Here is a 22,793-nt window from a genome sequence, read left to right as displayed (position 1 = left end):
CGTTTCTCTCTCTGGGAGCAGTAGCAGAGGTGGCAAGTTTATTACCTGTACTGGACTGCCAGGGATGGTGTGTAGGGCTGTGTGCCACACTGTTGGTGCACACCTATGCTGGACAGAGGGGCTGCTTTCCCTCATGTTACATACGGCCAGGAGGAGAAGGAGATGTCAAGTGCTCCAGCCAGTGGCACCACGTGGTGACAGTGACTGACAGTCCAGTGGGTGAAGACTTGAGTCTCACTGCCACCCAGCTTGACAACCAGTGATCCTAGATGTCGCCACCCTCACTCCATCCATGGTGTCCACAGACCTCTTGTGTCTATCACTGTCTCTATCTCTTGTTTGTCTTGTCCATCTGCAATTGCTTCCACACCTACCCAACTTACCAGATCCAGACATATGTACATCCCTTCCCAACATTCCTCTCCCCCTCTCAAAAAAAAAGCATCTGTCCCACAAAAAAAAATCATTCCATACATAGCGCTCCATTTTGCACGTGTCTTCTTGACACACTTGATTTGGTCCAATTGGCTATACAACATGATTGTATTATCATCACCCCTCTTTCTGGAGGTGACAGTCCAAATTCAGCTAATGTTTTGGATATATTATCAGTTTTTACTGTTGAATAAATGGATACCTATGGTTCCTTCCTACTTCCCTCCTGCACATTGCTGTATTGCTTTCCATTTTTTCGTCCCTCACTTGCTTCCCATTTCACCACTGTCCTATCTTCCTCATTTTCTTTCTTTAATGCATTATTGTGCAATGGTGCACATAGCGAACCAATGCACAGCAATGGTAATACAAAAGTACCTAAAAGTGTTAAATTCAGTTGTATTTGAACCCAGTACCATCTGGCCCCATAAAAGGAACGTATCACTGCATTGATTGCATTAACATGTGCCACCACAGAGTTAGTTAAGTAGTAGGAGTATTCCAAACATTCAATACTAACTGTTGGACTTTAGCATCCCCATTTCATCACTGTCCTATTTTCCCCATTTGTTTTCCTTAATGTATTATTGATTCCATTCAGAAATCTTGATCGAATAACCAACAATCTTCTATCTAACACTCAGCATGGTTTTGTCCTAATCATAGCACTACCACTGCCCTTGTTAACTTTACTAACATTATCAACCACCATCGCAATGATGAAGATTTAGTTTCCTCCATCTTTCTTGATCTGTCCAAAGCCTTTGATGCTGTCTCCCATTCTAAACTCTTAAATACACTCTCAGAACTTAAACTTATCCATTCTGCACTTACTTAGTTCCTGCAATATCTAACCAAACGCCAGCAAGTTATACAATGGCAACAAAATGTCTCTTTATTACTGCCTGTAACATTGGGAGTTCCACAGGGATCTATTCTGGGCCCTCTACTTTTTATTATCTTTACTAACAGTCTTCATACTGCCACCCCAATTATCTTGTAGTTCATTATGCAGATGATTCCACCCTGATTTATGCCACTCCAAGACTACAAAAACTACAAAAAAATCACCCAGCAGTCATTTAATGCTGTGAAATCTTGGCTAAAAATGCACAACTTATACTTAACCCTACCAAAACAAAACTCATGCTCTTCTATCCAGCTAGAGCTGCAGATACCCACCCACAATTCAGTATCTCATCATTAAACCATACAATTATTTTTCAAATTTCCACAACAAAATTACTTGGAGTGGTCCCTGACCATAATATAAAATTCAACATACACATATCACAGGTCTTAAAAAAAGTTCACAAAAAACTAGGAACCCTGTACAGAAATCGACACTTTCTAAATAAATCTTCAAAGGTCACTATAGGAAGAACCCATCTTATCTCTATGCTACTATACACCTCACAAATTCTTAGAAATATTAAGAAATCTGACCTAGCAAAACTCAACACTTGCTATAATAAAATCACAAAGTTTGCCACAGTAACAAATTTCAGATCCCATTATTGTTTGGCTTTAAAACAACTATCCTGGCTAAAACTACCAAATCTACTTATTTATAATCAACTTACCTTCACCCATCAAATACTAAATCAGACAGAAAAAATACCAGTACTTTAAAATCTATTAATACACTACTCCAATAACAGAGTATTATGTTCCAGTAACAAATCCTTCCTAAATATATCCAAAACTAACAATGCAGCTGCAGTTTCCCTTTACTCCGCCTGCATAGCCAAAACTTGGAATTCCCTGCCATTAAATATCAGAACAACAATGACACTTCCAACTTTAAAATACTTCTCAAATCGCACCTATCAGAATCATGGACCTGCTCTTGCACAAACCCTGGTTAGGAAATAAATGTCTTAAGGCAGCTAAAGGAACACAACCTGTTATTTTTGTATTTGAATAGTGTAGCCCTACTAAGCATATGTATACTTAACTTGCTTGTTTTCTACCTACAACCATAGTACTGCTATTCTTTGTATCTACCTAAACTATATGACTGTATCATTGAAATGGTATAACATGTATTTTTATTTTGTACTTGTATCTGAGATTAAATCAATATTTGTTTCTGTACATTGTATATGTATCTTATGGTTATTTATAAATTTAGACCTTTTCTCCCCAGGCCTCCTCTGACAAAGGACATTTTGTCCAGTCAGACTTTCCCGGTAGGCAAATGTAAAATAAATAAAATAAAATAAATAATTATTGTGGGATGACCAATGCACAGCAATGGTAATACAAAAGTACTTAAAAGTGTAATCGAACCCAGTACCATCTGGCCTCAAAAAGGAATGTATTACTGCATTAACACGTACAGCCAAAGAGGCTGTTAGTAGCAGGTGTATTTCAGAGACTCAGTACTAACTGTCAGGCTTCAGCAACATGGCTCGCATTTGTTCAATGCTTAGCAGTGTGCAAACATTTGTATATCGCACGCATATACACTTTGCTAACCGTCATGCAAACCCACTGCTTGTTGCACTATGGAAATGTATATATTATGCTGTACTACTGTTTACTGTCCATTTTCTTTGTATGACAGGAAGTTACATGCTGAATAATTACAAATTGAGGGCCCTGTCTATGTATATCATTTAAAATACATCCATGTGTTAGCACCCCCCCCCTCGAAGCACTACAACCCTGGGGTCTCCGTACTTTTTCCACAACCACACTACAAAATGTGATATCAAATGTTGTGTGCTATGTAATGCACATCAGTCTGGTAACATGCAGAACTACAACTATTTACCCATACACCTAAAAAGCCTTATCTGCAAGTCTACTGCAGGAATTAGCATGGACCATATGCACAGGGACATAGGTGACCTTCAACATACTTGACCCTACCCATGTTGGTTTTGTCAAGGGTAGATCTTGCTTATTGACCTTTGTGGACTTCTTGGATATTGGACCCAAAGGCCTGGATGAGGGCTAACAGGACATACCGCCTATGTTGAGTTATCCAAGGCCTTTGACACTATCCCCCTTCTGGAAATGATGATACACATCTGCAATTCAAATGGGACAACTATAATTTTCCCCACGGTTCTCAACCTAGCCTGTGACATAAATAAAACATGCCAGGGAGACAAATAAATCCCACAAAGATGCATACTCCTCTGTAATAAGCTTCCACTGTATGTGATGCCGTGCTCCTCAATGACCCTGTTCCAGCAGAACCTTGACTACTGGTTGGGTGATTGTAAAGTCACCTCTGGGCTGACACCTATGTCCCTTATGTACAGGACCAGCCGGTGCTGCTCACAAACATGCTCTGCTAAAAATGACCATCCATATATGCTCAATACGTGTACTTGTGTTTTTACACAGCTAGGCTTCTAAACACCCTAGTGCTATTAGGCTAGTAGCCTGATATGAACTTATGAAGCTATTTGCCTATGCAGGCCTGACAACCTGTTGACCCCACATGGCCTGCTGATGTCATCTACTATAATTTACCTGCACTCTTGTATAAATCAGACTTGTGCCATGGTGCTTGCATAACGTACTGTGTTCTGTAGTCTGTGTACTTAGATATGTAGGGGATCTGTTTTTACTGCAGTCAATTGTGTGTGTGTGTGTGTGTGTGTGTGTGTGTGTGTGTGTGCGTGTGTGTGAGACAGTGTGTCTAGACAGCAGAGCAGACACATGTATCCTACAGTTACCTTTTCAATTACATGGATTGGCAGTATTTTGATACTTGCTCATGCCTACACATCCATTTCATACAGGCCTCCCAACCTCTTCTCTCCCACATGGCCTGCTGTCATCTACAAGTTTACCTGCACTCTTGTGTAAATCAAATTTGTGCCATGGCCCTTGCATTAAGTACTGTGTTCTGTAGTCTGTGTACTTAGATAGGGGATCTATTCTCACTGCAGTCAACTGTGTGTGTGTGTGTGTGTGTGTGTGTGTGTGTGTGTGTGTGTGTGTGTGTGTGTGTGTCTGTGAGCTGCTGCTTGATAGACACTGCTGATGTCATCAGCTATATCACATTTTTGGATATGCAGTACTCCCACTAGGGCAGGGTCAGAGACTGGCCTGGTGGCCAGGCAGAAATCATCTCATCTTATACAATAAAGATTACAGTGACACAGCTTTTAATCTTTCCACATACATCATGACATGGTGTGTAGGCTCTGTGTTATCTTGCTGAGAAAGTCCTCGGGTCTGTCCAGCTGCTACATGAGTCTATTGAAGTGCATGTAAAAATGTGCATTATACTTTATTAGTGCGGTAATGAGGTTTGACTACAGGACTGTCATACAATCCTAAGATCTCAATATGATGGCACGACTTATGATGTGCACAACATAGGCTTTCAATAGGAGTGTGGACATTTGGATGTCAAAGTTCAGATTAACTATCTAACTGTGTTCTCAGTGCTTGCATCACTGGGTTTCTGAATAGCAGGACTGTTGTCAATGCTGTGATTAACATGAAACTCCACTTTTCAGATGGACAACATTACAAACACACATTTCTGCATTTATTTGTACATCATGTGCTTTTGTCACCAGTCAGTTGTTATCTATGTTATCACCATTGGTAGACTCAAGGATTGCATACAATATGCAAGAATCAGCAAACTTAGTAAGCCAAAGGCCATATACTTTAGCTTGAACTGTCGAGAAAGAGAGTTCAAACAGTGAAGGACCAAGCACAAATCCCTGGGGCTTGCCAATGGTGACAGCTTTACTGGTACAGGTTGATTCACCAACTTTCACATGATGTGTTCTGTCAGTGAGCCAACTGTTTACCCATCAACTGACGTAAGGTTTAATCCCCAGCTTGGGGATTTCCTCAATGATACCTGCATGTGTGACTCTGTCAAAACCCTAGGCCAGATCACAATAGGCAGTATGCACTATCTTACCTTCACCCAGGCCTATCACATGGAATCCATGTGCTTTGACATCTCAGATCACCTGTGGCATGACCCAGCACATATACTGTCCTGATACAGTTGAATACATAGTTCAACACACCCTCTTCATGGCCCGTGTTCCCATACAAGGGTGTACATCAACATGCAGCCACCTGAGCTGGGGGGACAGCACCTGATGCATGCATGTATAGGGACATCTTGACTCTCCTTGACTGTGAGGCAGACCAACATATCATCATGGACCTCTTCTACATGTACAATATTAATATTTCAAGTGTGTGCAACAGACATGTGTGAGTTGTTGCTGCTACATCAGGTCCATTACATCTGATAGATGTCCTCAAAGAGTTCATCAAGGGCATGGATGATGACAGCAGTACCATGTTGTGGAACATGAACAGGTCAATTTAACAAAACTCCACAGTGAGGTAGGTATTCAATCAACAATGTCACATGGGGCTATGAACAGCTATATCAGCAAATGGGTAGACCAGTGTATGACATATGTGGCATCTCAATATGTTGAAATGTGTGATGTGACATATATCTCAGGACCAGTGATCAGGTTGGTACATCAGGGGTGTCTGCTAGGCCCTTTCCTTCCCATTAGTTAAGTGATGGACATCACAGATTATATATACACGGTGTGCCCAAACAGCTGTCTGAAGGACTACAGCTTGTGGGCAATCATTGACTCCAGCTCTGATATTAGTATAATACAGACAGTATCAACACATACCATAGACTGCTGCCATAGCCATGACAACACCTGTACTGACGAGACATATGGAGGAATTTGTTGAATCAGGAAACAGACATACCACCTGAGTATAATGTGGATAACACACCCTATAATCAAACCAGTAGGTATGTGACCTGTGTCCTGGAGTAGAGGGTAAGTGGAACATCCACCAGCATGTGGTCACAGTGCTGACTACTCCCTTGAATATAACATAAGTACTGGGTATGTGAAGGACATGCACATCAGAGGCCATAACAATTTCATGGTTCCCAGCCTTCATCACACCAGTAACTGTGTACAATGCACTCTTCTTCATGTACCCCCTACACATCTTACTGGCCATACCTAGGTATTCTTCCTGGGGAATATACATGACTGTCTGATGGTGCATAACACCAATAGGTTCCTAGGTTCATAGGTGTGTACTAGGCTAACAACCACAAGGGCCTTTTTAATGTTAGCCATGCATCCCAAATCTCTGGGATGTTCTGATACCCTCAATAAGTGTAAGCAGGGGATTGGGAGATGAAACATTTAAAACAGGGACTTGGGAGATGAACCATTTACAGGTTGTCTATGTCCATTAGAGACATAGGTGCCAAACCAGGGATGAATTGCCTGTTTCCCATCCAATTGTCCAAGTTGCACTTGAATTATGTTAGGGAGGATCTCTGCTTCACATAAATGGGGAGCCTGTTCCAGAGATGGGGTAGTCTCTGGGATATATACCTGCCTCTCCAGCATGTATTATTTATATCACAGACAAGGTTTAAGTCTTTAGAATGGGTAATTCTGGTGCTGTTTGTTTTGGGAATATGCAGGAGGTCCATCAGAATGGGGTTTGACAATGCCCTGTATGCCATGTATAAATGTTCCCTCAAAAGCCTATAGGAGACAGAATACAGAGATAGGGCCTTGAGGCAATCTGCAGAGGACATTTTATGTATGTTCTGTATTCTTTTAGTGAGGAACGTCTTTGGACGTTCCAGTTGTTGGATAAATCTGGTTAGGTACATATCAAAGGGGGAATGGTACTCAATAATAGGTGTGATGAATGCCAAATATAGTGGAAGCATGACTTTCTTGGTCTTAGATGCCATACCTTTGTTTATAAGTTGCGCAACATAGAATGATTTCCTCACTACTGTAGACAATGATGGTCAAAGGCTATATTACTGTCTATGTGTGTTCCTAGGTCCCTGACTACTGGGTCAGCTCTAAGGATGTGTTGTCAGTATGATAGTTAACAGGGGTTACTTCCTGGCATTTAGTTTTAGTCCATGGCACTGACACCAGTTGCTTGTCTGTGTCAGCACTTCCTGGAGAACATCTGTGTTAGAGTGGGATGCAATGACAGCTCCTAATTTGCAATCATCTGCAAATTTAGTCAGCCAGAGACCACTGACATTGGCCTTGACTTCAGAGAAGTAAATGCCAAAAAGGAGTGGTCCAAGGACCAATCCCTGAGAGATTCCACTTGTGACTGACCGCTTTGAAGAGGTGGACTCGCAATTCTAACTTCCTGCGTCCTGTCAGCCAGATGGCTATCCACCAGGTGACATACAGGTGACATAACCTCTTGAGTTTGCCAACAATGCCCAGCATAGGCAGCGTGAACCACTTTGCCCTCATCCATTGCTTTGGTGACTTTTTCAAAGAAGTCCACCAGGCTGAGTAGGCATGACCTGCTCTTGATGAAACTAAACTGGGTTGGGTCCAGTGTCTGGAGGTTTACTATATCACTATTGATCATTTCCATGATAATTCTTTCCGTGGCTTTACACATAAGAGTAGTGAGTCTTATGGTTCAATAGTTTCTGTAGATGGCCCACCTTTGCTTAGAGGGATGACTGTTGCTGTTCTCCATTCATAAGGCATGCAGTCTGTTTGGAGGCTACAGTTAAACAGCAGTTCCAGAAGGCCCGATAGGTCATGCTTCATGCTATTTAGAAGACATCCTGGGAGATTGTCTGGGACCATTGATGCAGTGTTCTTGGCCTTAGAGAGTTGTTACACCAGATGCATGTGTGCTACCTGTTCAGCTTATGCACGCATTGCATACATAGGCGTTTGACAACATTAATTACATCTATATCATTCATGACAGTGTAGATTGTGCTATAGATATATGCCAAGCACACAGGCAGCTAGCCTGCATTGCCCATACTGTCACATACAGGTATATCAGTGTCCCTCCTAAAACCTGCAGATATTACAGTACCAGGAGAGTATGTGTGGTTACCCTCACAGAGTGTGGATTTATCATAACAATTGTCAAGTATGTGTGTGCAGGCTCATCTGTTATCACTCCACATCACATATGTTATGTCACAGGCATGGTATTAGTGTTGAAAATAGTAAAAATAAGACCACTGTGGATAAACTTCACTGCAACAACAAGCCCAAACGGCAAAAATAAATTTGTAGTGAAGAAACACAGCCGAAGTATAAAACACAAAAAATTTAATAGAGGTAAGCGCTTTCACATCTGATATGATGCTTCTTCAGACCCTGTATGGTATTAGTGTTGGCACTATTCTGATATTTTCCATGATTGTGGTTGGTTCTTGTAATGTTTGCCATGATCCTTTACCTGTGGCCACCTGGCTGGAAATCTCTGCTGACAGTACATTTATTCAGGTATAACAGTTTGCACAGCTTCCCAATATGCACCCTACCACAATTATATGTCATCTCCCTGATAGATATCCTCTGCATTATTCATGTAAGGATGCTTATCTCACACACACATCCTCCCCATTATGTCACCTTGTGTGACAGTCACAAATAACACATTTTCACTGTTCAATCCATACTGTACCATATAGATATGTGTTTGGTGTTGCTACAACCATCTCCCATTGACATGCCCTCCTCTGCTGTACATGATGGAGTTTCACCTTTACTGTTTCACTGTGTTCATTCCTGTAAGTCATATGTCTGTCCATATTCAATACACACACTTTCCCTGAGTGATTATTTTACATGACAGTCCCATGTCCTGTTACAGATCCTTAACACAGCTTCAGTACAGAATGCCAGAAATGGGATATCACAATACATCACACTATAGGTACACTGTCCTGTACTGTGTTTGGACCATATACTTCACATTCATGCCTCTCAACTGCCCAGATATTCCCAGGATGTCCAGATGTTTTCCTTATCAAATATGTAGGTTTTTGCCATATCACTGGGATGATCTCTGGATTGATGTGGTTCAGTAATAGATACATTTGAGTGCATACATCTCAACTCTCCTGATCTGTGCAGAATGTGCATTTTTTGTCTCATATTTGTGATCTTTTCCTCATAACATTTTTTCCTGGCAAATTACTGGCATGTCATTGCAGAGTGCAGTCAGAAACTGATGACTGACATTTGAGTTTAAAACTTTATGCTCTTCAAAAAGTTCATGCTAATGTACAACCTATATATTTTATCAACTTCCTAAGTTTGGAAGTGCAGTATTAAACAACCGTCCCTATTTCTGGCCCTTTGCCCCCCCCCCCATTTTTATGGTTTTGTCCACATTTGTCGCTCTAAGAGGTTGAGTGTGTCATACTCTAACACATTCCTATGTGACATCTATGTCAAATATGTCCAAATACTGGTTATTTGTCCTCCCATTAAGTTGGCCTCTGTGCAGATGTGTTGCAGAAAGGCAGCTATCTGTAAAGCTCTGGTGCTCACTGTGGCATTCTGTGCAAATTCATCCACAGCAGGTGTGCTTCTTTACATGTAATTGCTATCTGCATTCACTTACAAGGTTTCCAGGCCAGCATCACTGTTGTGAGCCATAAAACCTAGCTGAGGTACACCACACCTCATTAACATGCATTGCACATTGACGCACTGCGCACCATCACGCTAACATGTAAACTCTGTGTAGGCTCTGCACAAAGCTTATGCGAAGTTTATTGAATCCCCGATTCTTTCTACTCTAGCTTTCACTAATATTACTTAAGTAAATTTTACTGTAAATTGCACTGCATCTTCTGTCACAATTTAATACTTCTACTGTGTGAACAATGAAATAAAAATCCCTCTGTTTTTGCTCTAAAACTTGTGATATATGTTTAAATTCTTGTTGTCTTTCTCTGTCATCCACTGTAATGTAGACTATCACTTATTCACATTGAACCTTTATGATCAATAAGCATATGATCTAGAACTCTTGCTAATGTATTTGCATTCTGTTTATCTCCACTGCTTCCAGGTTATGTGAGAAAAGTGTCCGAAGTACCAGTGCCTCACCCAGTCAACAGATCAATCAATTATTGAATCAGAACACAAATAAATAAATACATAGAAATGTTTTTGTCTGAGGAGAATAAAAATATTAGTTTTATAACTTATTGTAAGATGTTCTGAGACTGAATAAAAACTTTTTGAATGGATAATATTAACTTGCTTTGAGAAAATACTGCACTACAAATGATAACAGAGGAGCTGTTATAAAGAATAGTTGACATAAAGTTTGAAGATGTAAAAGTCTGTAATTGATGTAAATGTGTAAATCATAGAAAACATATATAAATATGTTTTCTCTATGACAGCAGTAAAACTATACATAAAAATATTAATATCCTCAAATGGGCTCCCAGACAAAAGCTCTATCACTATACCATTGACTTCAGCCCTCTTTACTCTGTCTTCATAGCAGCTTCACCTCAAAATAAACTCATATGTGTTTCCACAGTGACTCTAACTTAATTTGAAATGCTGACCAGTTGTTCTCATCTAGTTCCCTTATAACAGACAGATACCAGAGACTCAGTATGGCTCTATCCAGGCAGATTTCTACCAGTAAGTTAAGTGCCTAGGTACACCTCTTCATCAGGGTTTGAAGTATAATACTAATATACACAACTGTTCTGCCACAGACGTGAGGCCTGAGGAATCCCCATAAATGTGTCCCATGCACATAGCTGCTTGGTTGTATGAGCTCAGACCCACGAATGTGTCCCATGCTCATAGGTGCTGCATGAGCTCAGCTCCACAAATGTGTTCTATGCACATAGGGGCTTGGTTGTATGAGCTCAGCCCCACAAATGTGTTCCATGCACATAGGGGCTTGGTTGTATGAGCTCAGCCCCACAAATGTGTTCCATGCACATAGGGGCTTGGTTGTATGAGCCCAGACCCACAAATGTGTCCCATGCACATAGGGACTTGGTTGCATGAGCTCAGACAGAGTGCTGGCAGCACTGCATGTGTACAGAAGTGTGCATTTATACTAGGGCTTGGAACAGCAGGTATTACACTGTTTCTGTCAGGTAAAAGAATGAGGGCAGTAGGAGACAAATCAACAAACCCTTGTGGGGATGCCATGATTTTCTGTTCATAGGTTGATAGGGTTATACTAGGCTAATAAACACCAGGGTCTTTATAAGCCTAGCCATGCAACCCAACTCAGTTTTATCCCTGTGTACCTCGGGAGTACCTTGTGTGTGTGTGTGTGTGTGTGTGTGTGTGTGTGTGTGGGGGGTTATATTAGTTGGGAATTAATTTACTTACTGTCAACCTCTGTTCATCACAGACATGGGGGTCAGACCAGAGTTGAATTTACAATTTCCCATCCAGTGATAAAGGCTTTGTTTTAAAAGGATCAGGGATCAACTCTGCTTCATATTGATGGGGAGGTTACTCCATAATGTAGGGATCCTTTGAGATACATATGGGTCTCTCCAGCATGTTCTGTTTATGTCACAGGCAAAGTTTAGATCCTTGAATCTAGTGTTTCTGGTGCTGTTTGTTTTGCAGATGTGCAAGAGATCCATCAGATCTGGATCTGAGTATTCATTATATGCCAGGCAGATCGCCTCTCAGTAATCTCTAGGAGACTGAGTACACATATAGGACCTTAAGGTGATCTGTGCAGGACAGGGTATTCATACCCTGGATTCTTCTGGTGAGGAACCTTTGGGGCATTACAACTGTTGCAAGTGCCTGGTTAGGTACATGCCAAAAGGGGTATTGTACTCAATGATGGGTTTGTTAAGGACTGAGCAGAGTGGTACTATAACTTCCTTGGACCTGGATGCCATGGACTTGCTTATGAGTTAGACAACATAGTTCTCTACTTTCCCTCTAGAGATCACGTGACATCAGGATATGGGATTAAATAGTTTTCTGGGAAATGGAGGATAACTAATGAAATTCAGCAAGTCTCTAAGTCAAGAGGCAAAGTACTTTAAAACAAATATCTAAAGCTTACAGCAATGCCACCATAAAACAACTAAAACATAGTATTTCAAAATACATACTACAAACACTGTTTCGGCAGGGGAGCTATGGTCACTGCTCCCTCCAGTGAGGAAGCCCTACTGTTGCATCCCAGATCTTTATATACATACAACCTCCAAGGTCACCTAAATTAGGAGAATTAAAATAAAAGCTCATTTTCCCTATTCCTTGAGCTATTTTCCCATGCACCCTAGAAACCCCATTTCATACCACCAACAATAAAACAAAATGTGATGAAGCAAGATACAGATAAAATCTGAATAAGTGCTGATAATATAGAACATGACAAACTGTACAATTTTCAAGGCAAAATAATTCCCTAAAATAGTGTAAGAATAACTTTGGTTTCTGCAGTCTTTCTCCCTAAACTCCACTGTGCTCATATTCTCCTAATACTTCAAAAGATTCCCTCACAAGATTCAAAAGTAGCTTCCACATTACAAGTGAATCTGCAACAGGAATACCTTGCTGTACACATCCCTGCATTGCTCTAATGGCTATAAAATGGAAGGAATTCAGATTCAGCTATGTGTAGGTCACTAGTGTCCACAATCAGTCATAACAGAAGCAAAAAAGCAAAATCTATCAATCACTTCTCTCCTCCACCCCACTAACCATCTAAGTAATAAAATGAAACAGTCACTGCATTGACAAGAACTGTTCATTCCAAATTGCTAACCTATGGCTCACTCCTTATGCCACAGTTTAAAACTGTCCATTTAGTAATGTCTTTCCACACCTTTTTAAACACCTCGTCAAGACATTTATTTACCCTTGTCGAATTCCACTCAGGATGAAGACTACTCTATCTCTAATGAGAAACGGTCTTCATACGCTTGCTTTTGTCCATCTCTCTCTGTCCTTATCTCTTTCTAAATCCCTATTTCTTCCTTCTGACTCTACCACTTCCATTTCCTATTTAAATCTCCTCTAGCCCATCTTGCCTAAGTTCCTCTCACAACCTTGTTACCCTTCTACCATCCTTCCTCCTGTTTCCGCTAGTGTTTACAACTTCTTAAACTTAAACTTATACTTTTTTTACCATCACATTTCCCTAAAATGTCAAATCCCTTGTCAGTCCCCTGGGACTGGGCTTTACCTTTTCACAACTTACTAATCTAGATAGCTCTACCATCCCCTACCCCCATCCCCGATCTGTGTTCTGCTCTATAATTCCCACTTCTGTGCTTCTTCTCAACTTACTTTCACATGCTCATCCTTAATTCTTCCTCAGCGATATTCCAACTTCTTCTTTACTCTTAACCTTCTGTTCTGCTTCCACTAATCAGACTGTTATCCATATCATTTGCATCACTTCCTGTCTCATTTCCTGCATCCAAATAATCCTCATTTTTTCTATGCAAATACATCTCTTGCCTTTCTCATCATTATAGCTTCCCTAGATACCTTAGTCTTCCTACATTCTATCATTCACAGAAATTGCACTTATTCCTTCTTCTTCCAATTCTTCCCAATGTAAAGTATAATCTATTCACCAGCTATGTCTCTCATAAGTATCCCTTTATTAACTGCAGTCTCAATTTTGTTGCTTCTTTTTCTCCATTTAGATGTTTTTTGTTCCTTATCTACAATCACTTTCTCTCCATATTCAATACCAACTAAAGCACCTTTCTCTTGTCACCCCATCCTTTGCATTACAGCATCTGTCTATATAGTCTATATATTCTTACTCACTTTACACATATTCTTTCATAACTTGTTACTCAGAGATTCTAATTACACTAAAACTGCATATCTGCTTAACTCATTACTGAATATAGGACCTCAACATGATGTTACATGAAAACAATCATCTGAAGCTATTTCTGTACAAAAACTTGCAAATGTAAATATTTTTCTGAGGAACAATCTGTATTCCCTTCAAAGCAATGCATAACCCAGTCATGTTTAAAAGCCTGTGTCTAGAGAATGTAACATGCAATGCAGACACCAGTACCGGCAACTGTGTACTAAATACTGACATTAATGATACCAAATGAAAGGACAGATATGTAAGTCGGTGTCTCTTCATATTTGTTTACATAAACTTCCTTGTATCATTAAAGAAAACAATTCACTGACTAGTTTCAAATTAGACATATACAGTTACTACAAAATTAACACACAAAATATCAGTCAAGGTTCTTGAAGGCTAGTATAAGTGTGATAACACAATCTATGAACCAATAATGTACAGGATATCTACCATGCTTTATGTATTACACTGCATTCTAATTCTTACCTGATGAACTGACATGCTTGTATTTTGCAGAAAGAAGGGTTGCAAATCTTATATTTATTATGAACAGTATACATTGCTGGAGCTTTTCTTCCCAGGCTTCTAGTGCAAATGGAATTCACCCAGCTGCACATTTCCTGTAAACAATGTAAACAAATAATTATACAATGATAGGTCATTACTATTCAAAAACGAGCACACTGATTGGACACACCAATCAGCGTGCTCTCTGTAAATTGAGCATACACGAATACAAAAAAGTCCAGTCGCTAACATACCATTGAGTGGCTACACTTTTTTCTATTCATATATGCAACGCATACATTTCAGCTGTACAGATTTTTGCCTTATATCTTTGGTCATAATATTTACTGTTTTCTGACAAATCACTGAAGAGTGAAGTCACTAAATAATGATACACATTTAGTTTCACATTTCATATCCTTCAAACAATACATTCTTACACAAATTCAATTATTCCTGCAGCTTTCTAAGTTTATAAGAGCAACATTTACAGTCTGTCCTTCAGACAATGCACGGTAACACAAATCTTGTTATTCGAGCAGGTAAGTTTATAAGAGCAACATTTACAGTCTGTGCTTACTTCAAGAATTTTGTGCCCGTTATTTAAAGCTTTGTCCACATTTCTTGAGCTAAGAGGTTGAGAGGTATGTACAGAGGGCAGACAAAATACAAGTAAAATCAGGTATGTTCTGCAAAACTAAAGAAACATACCTGATTTTTCTTTTATTTCCCTGTTGTGTTGGCAGACTCTGGTACCTTTCCAAATTTTAGATTAAAAAAAAAGCAACAGAGTCTTTCTTCTCCATTGCTTCCCCTGCTCTGCACTGATGTACTGTGCAAGCATGGGAATGTAATCCCTATATGCATGAACAGTACATCAACAAACATGGAGCAACAGTAAACAATGCAGAGGAACACTACAGCACCATTAAATAATGCCATTGTAAAATAGCAGTAACTGACTTGTGTGTGGGTATATGGGGATTTACTCACAGATGGCTTTGTTTAATCACTCTGGCTTCACCCTCATGATCAAACAATGCCAGTCATGGGTAAACCCTAATTTACCCACACATCCTACCATACAACTAAGGCACTTCATCTTCTTCACCTCCAGCTTCTTCAGTTGCACTGACTTCACCAGAGATGAGCAAACAATAGATCTGATGTTGTCAGTCCTCATTTTATCTTTGATAGATGAGTTTGGTTCCGAAATCGGAACTGACTCAGCCATTACTACAACTTGCATCAGCCAAAAACTCTCGAGCTTCATCTCTACCCACAATCCCTCTCTCAATTACCTCAGATCTTGTTTGCCTCCTTCCAAAACGGTCACATTTAGCTACTGCTCTTGAGCTTTAGTGGGTTTAGGCAAATTCTTTTTGTCCTTTTCTAACAGTTTCTTCTCTGCTCTTTAAAATTTTCCTTACATCTAGTGTAATCTTTCAAGTATCATTGTTGATACATTTTTCCCTTAAACTTTTGTACATTTCCAACTATCATTGTTGATAGCCCCCCCCTTTCTCTTGTAGTTCTTATCCCTTTCCTGTACATCCTTGTGTATTTCTCCAGCTATCATCGCTGATAGTCACATAACTCTTTTCTTTGTCTATCTGTACTGTGAGTATAAGTGGCTATTTTCTAGCCTCTTCTTCTTTAGTGGACACAGCTGAGAAGGGTAAGGGCCCCTCTGCTTTTAAAAAAAATGGCCATAAAATACAATCATCAGATTTTCATTCTCTTTGTGTATATTGTCTGGGACCCCTCCATTTACAAGACTGCAGCATCTGTCATACCTTTAGCATCTGAGCCCTTGTGGAAAGGTGAAATAAACTAATCTTAAAAGGTTTACTTCCCTCAGCTTTATCTTCTGGAGACAAAGCGAAAACAGATATTTCATCTCCCTCATCCACATCTTCACTGGACAAGGGCAAGAAAAGAAGCCTCTGGGTTCCGACCTCCCCATCGGTTCTGAATACAAAAAAATTGAAACCCTCAGTTCTAAAAGGATCAATGGAACTGCAGGCCTCTGCTACTGGAACACTAGTGCAGACAAGTACTCCAACACCGACTGATATTTCAAGACGTTCGACACTGAAGTCCTCGGCACAGGAACATAGTACTGCTTCACCTGCCAGGACCAAGGACATATTTCCTAGAACTATCTATTCCCCTTCTATTGACTCCTTTGCTGGGGAGCTCCCACAAGTTTTCCTGCAGAGGCCTATGTCTCCTTCTACTTCTTTGGTCCACTCCACCAAAAGTCTTTTCAAACCTGATGTGAAGAGGTTAGTGAACAAAATGCTATAGGCTAAAGGACTTGGATTCCTCATAGGAATCAGTTACCAAGGACACAGATTTCGATGAGGGAGGAAGGGTCCCACGGTCACCTCCTGAAGATGTCTCATTTGGAGACAGAACTTTTAAAACAGAGGCATGGCTGAAAATACCCAAACCCTTTTTCTGAGGAATCTGCTTATTTGCACGCTTTCGGCACTTGCCTGTCTACCTCTTGGGTGACCCTCCTGCAATATTCAGTTGATTTCTCAGCGGGCATGGAAGGTTGCAGACACCATTGAGCCGATCTCTAAAAGACCTGATAAAATACTTTCTGCCCCTGAGGATAAGCAGTTCTGGGCCAAGGGATTAGCTGTGGATGCCATCATCATACTGTCTGCCACTAAAAAGGAACTTGCTATGATGAGTTCCTCTGTCCATCCGCCCAACAGGGAATCTTGGGCTATGGACAGATTTGGGAAATGGGTCTTTGCTTCATCGATCTTCGCTATAAGGTCCTTGAACTTCTTGGCACATTCCACCAGACGCCAATGGGATCTGATTAAGGAATTGTCAGACACAGTGGCGGGAGCTTTAGCTGAGGGAGTCCAAGAATAGTGGCTTCCCAGCTAGCCACCCTGGAGTCTGTGTCTAATTCGTCTATGAGGCTAACTGCACATACAGCCGAAGGGACTTCCAGAGCAGTAGGTGCAGGCATAGCCATAAGGAGACATGCCTGGATGCATTTATGTGACTTTGCGGAACCATTAAAGTCTTCTTTCATCAATGCTCCTTTTGACAGAACATCCTTGTTTGGCCCCAAAGTAAAAGAGACTTTATCCAGGTGTGAAAAAGATGCTAATACCCTTTCTGCTCTGGGCGTGCATTTCTCCATCCCCCAAAGGTCATTTTATAGGAATCAGAGGAGTGGTGGAAAAATGTGGTTCAAAATATCTCCAGGGCCTTTATAAGACACATGTGAAGGGAGTTTTCCCAGGGGCAGAGGGGGCAAACAAAATGAAAGATGCTGACCTCGTGGCAGAGGTGGTGTGCAGAACCAGGGCTTCAGGGATTCTTTCCCAGGGAAGTCCCTTCAGTGCTCCTGAATGGCGGCCCGATTGACTTCCTCTGGTGACAGTCAGGGGATCCATGTCCTTGCACATAAACACCTGGCTAAGAATAGCAACAGGTGGTTCAAAAAATCCCCAGGGCCTTTTTAAGACACACGTGAAGGGAGTTTTCCCAGGAGCAGAGGGGGGAAACAAAATGAAAGATGCTGACCTCATGGCAGAGGTGGTGTGCAAAACCAGGGCTTCAGGGATTCCTTCCCAGGGAGGTCCCTTCAGTGCTCCTGAATGGCGGCTTGTCTTCCTCTGGTGACAGTCAGGGGACAGATGTCCTTGCACCTAAACACCTGGCTAAGAATAACAACAGGTTCTTGGGTGCAACGAATTGTATCCAGAGGCTTTTCCCTTTTCTTCATCCTCCCCCTGTACTCAAAATATCCCGATGTTCCACTCAATCAGAGGGATTCAGCAGTGCAATAAATTCAAAAGCTGCTGGACAAAAGAGTCACCTAAGTAGTCCCACCAAACCAGAAAGGATCCAGAACCTACTCAAGATTATTTTTAGTGCCAAAAAAGACAGGAGACTGGAGAGTGATTTTGGATCTCAGTGTGCTAAACAAATCAGTTCAGAAACAAAGTTCTGGATGGTCATGGTACAGTCTATTATTCCCTTTCTGAAGAAAGATGACTGGATGTGCTTGACAGATCTCCAGGATGTGTATTACCAAATAAAAATGGACAAATGGTCCAGGAAATTCCTCCACTTCCAGCGGGGAGCAACTCATTACCAATTCAGAGTACTGTCCTTTGGTCTCACCACAGCCCCCAGGGTGTTCAACAAATGTATGGCAGTAGTAGCAGCTCACTTGAGACTGCAAGGATTCCGGGAGTTTCCATACTTGGATGACTGGCTCATAACTGCTTCGACCAGCCATCAGTTAATAGCAGCCAAAGATTACACTCTCGATATCTGCACCCATCTGGGGATTACAATAAATCTTGAAAAATCACATCTGACACCAACGCAAAATTTAAAATTCACAGGGTCTGTAATAAATACTCAAACAACTGCAGCATCCTTTCATCCAAAAATAGTTCAGAGAATAACACTACAGGTTCAAAAGATATTCTGCAGAAAGAGGGTCCTTGCCTGAATAGTTTTGCAAGCTCTAGGGTTGATGGCAGCATCAATAATTATAGTACCTTTAGCCAGGTTTCATGTGAGAATTCTGCAATGGCTAGTAGCTTCCCAGTGATCTATCCTTCACCAACCCTTGTCAAACTAATCCTGATCACCAGCTGTTGCAAAATGGATCTTCTTTGGTGGATGCACTCTGAACAAGTGCTCCACGGTTGTCCCTTTGTCCTTCCACAGCCCACAGCAATAGTGACCATGGACACCTCCCAAATGGGGTGGGGGGTACATTATCTGGGCAAGACGGTAGGCCAACTTGCACATCAATGTCCTGGAGCTAAAATAGGTGGAGTTGAACAAGAATGTCAGCACCTAAAAACAGCATGTGTTAAGACTACAGAAAAGATATGTGGCCGAGCCAGGTATGGAAATAAGGTACATAAGGAAAGCTAGTGGTGGAATGCAGAAGTCCAGGTAGTCATCAAAAGAAAGAAGGAGTGCAGTAAAAAGTGAGGGATAGAAAAGACTGACCAAGATAGGAAGGACTGCTGTTTGACTAACAAAGAAGCTAAGAAAGAAGTTGCAATAGCAAACGATAGGGTATCAGAGGCACTCTACCAATTTCTGGAAACTGACTCAGTAAGCGGCACAAAGAAACTATATTGGGTTGCAAGGTAAAGACAGGAAGATAAAGAAGGTAGTCAGACACCCTTCATAAGGGATGTCAGCAACAACCTGCTCACCAGTCCACAGGACATCAAAGGCAGATGGAAGGAGCATTTCCAGCAGCTTCTAAATTAAGAAAACCCCACAGAAGTTGTACTGTTCCAGAAATAGCCTACGATGAGATAAGAAGAGGAGCCCACCTTAATAGAAGTAAGAACAGCACTAAGGAAAATGAAGTCAGGGAAAGCAGCAGGTTCAGATGAGGTCACAGCAGATATGATAAAGATACTGGGTGAGATAGGGGAGAAATGGCTCCTGAGGGTACTAACAGCAGTGTGGAGAATAAGCATACTTGTGCCAGTGTACGAGAACAAAAAGGGACATCCACAGCTGTGGGCAGTACAGAGACATCAAGTTCCTATCACATTGCATGAAAGTTCTGGAGAGGGTGATTGATAAACGGATACACAGAGTAGTGAAATGCAAGATGGGAGATGAGCAGTTTGGATTCAGATGCAGCACAATTGATCTGAAGTTTGCAGTGAGACAGATACTTAAGAAGCTAGAGATGAAGAAAGAGTTCAACTGGGCATTCCTAGACTTGGAGAAAGCATATGACAAGGTCCCAAGAAACTGATCTGGGCAGTAAAGCGGTGGTTTGAAGTCCCAGAAACATTGGTAGAATTAGTGCAAGCTATGTACAAGGACCCAATGACTCAAGTACGAACAGTGTTTGGCCTCACAGAGGGGTTGCAATTGGGAGTGGGTGTACACCAGGGTTCAGCTCTGAGCCTACTACTGTTCATATTGGTGATGGACTACATTAGCAAATAGGTTGGAAAGAAAAAGAGAAAAAGGGGGTTGATGATGATGATGTTCTGGAGCTAAAAGCAGTGCTTCTTGTATTGCAGGCCTTTCAGAGAGCTCTTCCTTAGGGGACTATTGCAATTCAAACAGACAATATGTCAGCGGTTTATTATATCAACAAGCAGGAAGGAAGAAAGTCTTACCCCCTTTGTTGAGAAGCCTTCAGAGTGTGGCATTGGGCTATCTCCTCCAACCACTTTCTAATACCAATGCACATTCTGGGGAGTTCCAATCTGATCACAGACAAACTGAGCAGATGCAACGTTTAGCTTCAAGAGTGGTTTCTCAGTCCAGAACTGGCGAAGATGATCTTCTGTCATTGGGGTCAACCATACTGTGACCTGTTTGCTTCTCCCCTAAACAACAAGTGCAGCAATAATTTCACCCTGATTCCCCCTTTGGAGAATTCACCCAGGAAGCTCTCAAACTGGCCCCCAGTCATCTGCATGCCTTTCCAGCAATTCCTCTAATTCCAAAAGTTTTACAGAAAGCACTCAGGTTGAAGGGCACAGTAATCCTCATTGTACCCTTTTGGCCTCGACAGATTTGGTTCCCCTTCCTTTGGTCTTACCTGATTTGACAACATTGGATCTGGACCCAGTTCCAGTACTTCTGCCACATCTAGACAGTCTTGTCCATCCAAACATTTGGAACCTCAAGTTGACAGCATGGCTCCTCCAATTCCATTACTTGCCAGGTGTCCTAATATTTCCTCTCCAGTATGCCACATTCTGTTTTTTTTCTCCAAACATCGTTATTAAAGTTACACATATGACAAAGGCAATCTTACATTTATATAAATGAAAAACATACAAAATGATATCACTTTAGTTGCAAACAGCTTACATCACAGACACCGTTGAAACAACTGTAGTTGTAAACATTATACATCACTTATGAACCATCCAGTCATTGCCAGTTAAGCATTATATAGCTCATTTAAATCCTGCCTCTTAAACCTTGTTCCTGCTCTGTGTATATTGTTCCCACAATTCCCATTTTTACCTATGTAGTTTTCGTATGTAGTTTTTTTTAGATCCGACCACAAACTAATCACCTTGGATATCCACATCCCCCCCCCTGCAAAGGAAACCACCATGAAAAACTTCTCCAAAGCTAACTTAGGGCTCCTAAAAACAGAGGTGGCTAACTTCATGGCACCCATGCAAATGGAGAATAGTTGCATGACCACCGAATCATACACCAATGCACTGTACAAACACGTACACAAATGCATGGATCTCGCCATACCCAATAAAACCAAGACACTCTCCTCCAAAAAAAGAAAGACAATCTGGTGGTCCCCTGCTATAAACAAAGTGTACAACATACGGAGGAAAGTGATGCAGAATAAGATGAAGTCCCAAGATTGGAAAAACTACCTTACCAGCCTCAACAAAAAGTTGAGATCCCTCATCAAATCCTCCAAAGCTAGCTATGAAAACAGAATTTCAGCAGATAGCAAAGACAACCACAAGGCCTTCTATAGTTACGTAAGGAATCTCCACGGCAATACCCAAATTTGCTCTGAGCTACTGCACAATGTTACCTCCTATACTGAGCCAACAGACATTGCAAATATACTGGCTGAGAGATTCAGTGCCAACTTTACCCCCCCCCCCAGAGGACCAATCACAACACCAGTAAATTGCCAGGCACCCAGTATTACTGCTGCACAGGTTAAAACAGTACTGTCCAAGGCCAAGAATACAGCTTCTATGGGACCTGACAATATTCCTAGCTGTGCTCTACATGAACTACAGAGTGAACTGGCACCCCATCTGTATGCCCTGTTCAATCACATCCTCACCTCAGGCTTTGTCCCTACTGAATGGAACACTGCTACAGTCATCCCTCTCCACAAAGGAGGAGTAACTACTGACCCTAGGAACTATGGCCCCATTTACCTGACGAGTCTGATATGCAAAGCTATGGAACGCATCATCATCATGGACCTAATAAACAAGGATATAGGGAATCTCCAAACTCTGGATCCCACAAAGTTTGGTTTTGTGAAGGGTAGATCATGCCTGCTCAACTTGGTCAACTTCTTTGAGTCAGTCACCAGAGCTGTGAATGAAGGCAAGGTGGTTCATACAGCCTACCTTGATCTGGCCAAGGCCTTTGATACCATTCCCCACTCAGGAATCATAGAAAAACTCACTAAGCTAGGG

General features: G+C 41.3%; 1 long non-coding RNA gene across 1 annotated transcript in view; it reads right to left on the bottom strand.

The window, feature by feature from the left end:
* The window catches only part of LOC122806962, a 621,739-nt gene extending 607,022 nt beyond the window's left edge, over positions 1–14,717 (bottom strand). Inside the window, exon 1 of the long non-coding RNA XR_006365571.1 lies at positions 14,587–14,717. This is a non-coding gene — a long non-coding RNA (uncharacterized LOC122806962). The remainder of the gene's footprint in view (positions 1–14,586) is intronic.
* Positions 14,718–22,793: the final 8,076 nt, after the last annotated feature.

Source organism: Protopterus annectens, chromosome 7.part0 (genome assembly GCF_019279795.1).
Source record: "Protopterus annectens isolate FY-2018-M chromosome 7.part0, PAN1.0, whole genome shotgun sequence".
NCBI classification, from domain to species: domain Eukaryota; kingdom Metazoa; phylum Chordata; order Ceratodontiformes; family Protopteridae; genus Protopterus; species Protopterus annectens.
Note: the sequence above shows the minus strand (reverse complement) of the source record. Positions and strands in the feature narration are given on the sequence as shown.